We start from the raw sequence: 5,477 nt of genomic DNA, 5'->3' as shown, positions 1-5,477 counted from the left end.
AAGACTTTTGTACAATTTTAGTTTTTAATACATTTCATTAAAATAAAGTGTCTGTTTCATCAAAGAAGAATACACAAATTGAAATATTTAATTACCCACGTGTTCAATCATGCTATATCAATAAATATATAAAATCAAATATGGGTGTGTTACATGCATGTATACAGTATATATAAATGTGTCAAATGATTGTGCAAATGAACCAAAATACGTCACGTATCTATAAGTAGAAGAATAGATTTTTCTGTCGTTATTTCAATCATAAACCAACACAACAATAATATATAAGAAGAACAATACCAGCCAGACATAATCACAACCGGATTTGTCATTAGACACTGATAAACAATTAGAAGCATTCACATTTATCATTATTGTTATTAATAATAATAACGAAAATAAGACAGTTCAAACAGTACAGTTTCTTAATATGGAGTGTTTTTTTCACAAACATCTCAGCTCCTCCAAATACAAAATTATGTATTAAGTGTGTGTTTTCTGTTTCATTTAATCGACATCTTTGTTTCATTCTGTATGGAGTCTTCCTGGGGTGTTGTAAAGGCTGCTGTGGGAGGAAGTTTTGGGGTGTTAAAGCAAAAGAAAGGAAAAGACCCCCGTAATTCCCTCTCAGAGGACCACAGCTGTCAGAGGAGTCGGTCTGTAAATGACTGCCAGCTGTAGGAAGCATAAAAACTGACTCCAGCGTTCTATCTGAAACGTTCTCACACACATGTGTACATGAACACCCACTAACATTTAGCATGTGCTACGAGTGACCTAATGATTTCTCATGATGTTTCCGCATTTCATGGCTTCATCTTTACTCTTTCATAAGTGTGTCTGACATCTGACCTTGAGTCTCGATCTTTTCCTCTGAAGGATCCCAGTTCACAGCAGGTTCTTCTGCAGAAATAAAGCATTCTGCTAGAGCGCATATTCACTTTCAAAACACACCACCAAACCTTCACCCTTCACCTCCACTGACTTCTGCACACACTTTGGCTTCGATCTTTCTCCAATTTGTAAAATTTCCAATCAGATCCTGATAAATTCAACTTGCTTTCATCGATAAAATAAAACTCGGAACTTGGACCAGTTCTCTGTCCACACAACATGCTCCTCAATGGTGAGTCTTGTTTTTTTTTTTTTGCTGATGAAGGGTTGGTCCCTGCAGACTTTCAACCTAGAGTCTCTTAAATGTCCAGATTCTCTGCATTATCCTGCCCTCTTGTGCATTTGTCTTTAGTGGACGACCAGCCTTTCTAGTAGACTTGGAATGTTTGACATTGTAAAGATGCAATATTTTAGCAATCATAGATTTGTAATGACCAGCTGTTCTTGCTAGGGCTGAAAGGGTTCTTTTGGTCTTCATCTGGAAAACCCAGCCTGATCTCACGAGAAAACGTAAGTATTTTACGTTTTGACAGTTTAGTGGCTAATTCGTACGAATTCAGTCGTACGAAATTGTACGATTTTAAAAAGGAGGCGTGGCACCTAACCCCACCCCTAAACCCAACCGTCATTGGAGGATGAGCAAATCGTACTATATTGTACGAATTAGATCGTACGAATTCGTACGAATTAGCCACTAAATCAAAAAGTTACGAATTGCCGTGAGATTGTGTTGGAAAACCTGTGGTTGTAGGGTTTCAGTCACTTTAGAACAGTTCATCATCTTGCAAAGTCAGTGAAAACTGGAAATTTTGACTCATTGGAAATATGTGCTTCAGCCAACATTTTTGCCAAACCGCAAAAACAGTTAATCAAATTAATGCTTCTGGGCTTTTCGAACTGAAATGACGAAAAATTTGCCCAAAAAGTTCATTTTAAGATCATTTCAGCAGCTCCAAATAGCTCACCAAAGTCAACTTTTTGAAGAGTTCATTTTGCCTCCTAAACACGTTTGAGCTATCATTGGTCCATGGAGATTATGCAAGTGATGGGTATGTTTTGGAACTCCACACAGCGCACATTTCCAAGTATAAAAAAAGCTGCACTTCCTAAAATGTGCTCTGCATTTGCTGAATAAAAAGAGCCAATCTGCTTGTTTGTTCTTTTTTCATGCATTGAATAGAGCAATGCTACTGCCAGATGTTAACAAAACTGTTCATCTCTCATAGCCACCATAGATGTTGTGTTTTTGGGTACACTCGAGCTGCGTGACACATATACAACCCTGTCAGAAAGTTTGAAAACAGTATATCAATGCTAAACAGTTTACCAGACCCTAACCCCAAAGAACAATATAACATATCCTAAGTAACATCATTCAGATTAAAAAATGTAGACCACACCTTCTAGTGGATTAGCCATCTGAAATGTTTTTTTAAATGCACCCGGAGAAACAAAATTAAAAAGGAAAACGTAGTCTTAAACTTGTCTTTCCAATGAGCCTTGGCTTAAAGTTTGGCTTCTAGTTAATAGAGTTTGTCAGATAAATAAGGAAATCAAGCACCAGATTAACACAAACTAAAAAAAAAACTGAAATATTTTATTCAAGTTTTTTGCTTTTTGAGGAGTTAATTTTGGCTCGTAAACACCTTCGAGTTATCGTTGGTCTGTAGAGATTATGCAGTTATGAACGCCACAAAGTGCGCATTTCCAAGTATGAAAGCTGCACTTCCTAAAATGTGCTCTCGCAGTTGTTAAATAAATAGAACAAATTTGCCTGTTTTTGTTCTTTTTCCATGCATTGAATAGATCAACGCTACCGTGTCACGACCTTTTTAGGTCTAGGGATGTGATCATAACAGAAAATAAATGATTGGTGGTGGGTGATGTGCAATGGCTGGGGAGAGAGAGGGGGAGAGAGAGGGGGAGAGAGAGGGGGAGAGAGAGAACTCATCTCCTCACACAGAATGGCTAGAGACTTAAACAAGGTCAAATCAAGAAAAGATAAGTATTTACATATCAAAAATATAACAAAGAAAACAGGGTGTTAATTCAGAAGGGGGCAAGGCCAAAACAAACAAAAATAAGCTAACTCCTAATATGATCTTCTGCCAACCTGAAATAAAAAGAAAAAAAAAAAACTCCCTCTACTAACATAAACAGGAGAAAACTAATTCAAAACAAAATGGCACCCACCTTCCTACTTAACCCTCAAAATAAACAAATCAACCAAACTCGCTTCTCTTTGGGTGAATTTTTAGATGTTAACAAGATCACTGAAAGTGAAGTTTGACTTCAAAAGCTTCACCACACTGTAAATATTGAAGTCAAATCTTGAAAGCTCTAACAAACACCACGTATGTGGAGAAACGCTCAGCCACTGCACGATCTAGCCACCACCAATAGTGGTTTGAAGTGTAGATCAGGTTAAATACTCTCTCTCCTCTCCCAACAGCCAATCACTGGAAAGATCCAATGATCGCTACCAGGTGGACACAGTTACCTGCAGAGAGAGAGAAAACACAAAAGCACATTGTACACAACAAAATATACATCTCAGGACGTAACAACTGCTAGATGTTTACATAACTCATCTCTCACAACCACCATGGTTGTTGTGTTTTTAGGTACACTTGAGCTGCGTGACACATTTACAACACTGCCTCCTGCAGTGTGCGATTTTTGGAGTGTTCAAAAACGAGATATCAAAGCTAACAGTATATCGACCCGAACCGGAACCTCTAACCTTAACCCTAACGAACAACAAAACATACAGGAAAGTACTTCAGGTTAAAAAAATTTAGACATCCCCCTCGGGTGGGTTTACATCTGAAATGTGCAAAAAAAGTACCCAGAGCAACTTATTTAAGTAAAAAAATGGGCTGAGGCTTGCATTTCCAAAGAGCCTGGGCTGAAAGTTTGGCTGCTGGTTAATAGGGTTTGTCAGATAATTAAGGAAATAACCACTGTGTACCAGATTAAAACTGCGGCCACACTTGACTTTTCTTCCCATAGACTTCCATTCATACACATGCGAATGCGTTAGAACAGAAACGTAAGGTCATGCGTCAAGTTTCGCATGTTGCTGCGATGCAAAGTTCAAGCTTGGTGAACTCTGACCTGTGAAATCGCATCACTTGACTGTGAGAGATCAATGGAGGATCAAAACACGACCTCTCTAGACAGAAATTTAAAACATGGAACAATCGCTCGCTTTTTTAATGTCTAATCATCTTGTTTAATCCCGCCCCTTTTCGCAGCGCCGCACAACAGAATTTCGCACACACAAAGCCCAGTGTGACCGTAGCTTAACACCAATAACTGTAGGAGGAATGTGAAGTTTCTTTACACTGTGTTCCAGAATATATGCAGTATGATGCATGAAATATGTTAAAAAAAACTTCTGTATGGATCAAGAACCAATGCTGATCTCTATTTCTGATCTCCACTATGTCAGAAATGCTCATTGGAGCATTTTCCACTGCTTTCGCAATTCAATTTAAAGCTATTTTATAAACATCTCATCTTAGAGTTACTAAAAATATAATGGCATAGCTTCGTCTGAACAGTACATGTTGTGTTTTCCGTGGAGCTCTTTATGGCAGTGTTTTCTTCATCTGTTCTCTGGATTTCTGGCTGCTGTGTGTCAGAACAAGCGGCACAGAAGCAGCTGTTTCTCTGGGTAACATGAACGTGCTTCACAGGAATGTGTTCATTTCTTGTGAACAGCTGTGTCGGAGTGAAGGGGCTCCTCTTCTCTTAATGAAGTCCATCAATGCGTTCAGTCTCTTCTCATTCTTCATTGCCTCTCGAGCCTCCAGCAGCGACCGGGGTGGCATTCTGCTATGCTGAAGATCTCAATATTCAAACTTTTCATTCAAAAAGGAAAGGTAGTTGGTTATGCACACTATCAATACTTGCTTAATTTGGTTTTAAAGGTGACCTATTATGCCTTCTTTTACAAGACGTAAAAGAAGTCTCTTATGAGTGTGTTTGTGAAGTTTCAGCTCAAAATACCACACAAATATTTTTTGTAACTCTTTGAAACCTTTTAGGCTTTGTTCTAAATTGTTGTGACTGTCACTTTAAATTCAAATGGGATTAACCCAGGCTCATTACTGATAAGTACAATTAGTACAAGCTGGAATTCTGACTAGGACCAGTGCAGAAAAGCACAGGACCCCTATTTTGAAAAATCTGCACTGGCTTCCTGTCAGTTTTCTAATTGATTTTAAAATCCTCATGCTTGTGTACGAGGCCTTAAATGGTCTAGCACCACAATAGTTATCTGAGCTTATAATCCTATATACTCCTGGACGTGCTTTACGCTCACCTGATGCTGGTCGTTTAACTGCTCAGTCAACGCTGCTAAAATCTATAGTAGAGGCATTCTCTTCATTGACACCTAAATTGTGAAGCTCTTTACTCTTTGATATTCCCTATACAGAATCCCTGAGTATTTTTAAATCATCTCGTAAACTTTACTTTTATGTAAACTTTACTTTTGAGTGTGTGTGAATGTGAGAGTGTATAGGTGTATCCCAGTACTGGTTTGCAGCTGGAAGGGCATCTGTTGCGTAAAGTAT

Source organism: Danio aesculapii, chromosome 12 (assembly GCF_903798145.1).
Source record: "Danio aesculapii chromosome 12, fDanAes4.1, whole genome shotgun sequence".
Taxonomy (NCBI): domain Eukaryota; kingdom Metazoa; phylum Chordata; class Actinopteri; order Cypriniformes; family Danionidae; genus Danio; species Danio aesculapii.
This window is presented reverse-complemented; position numbering follows the sequence as displayed.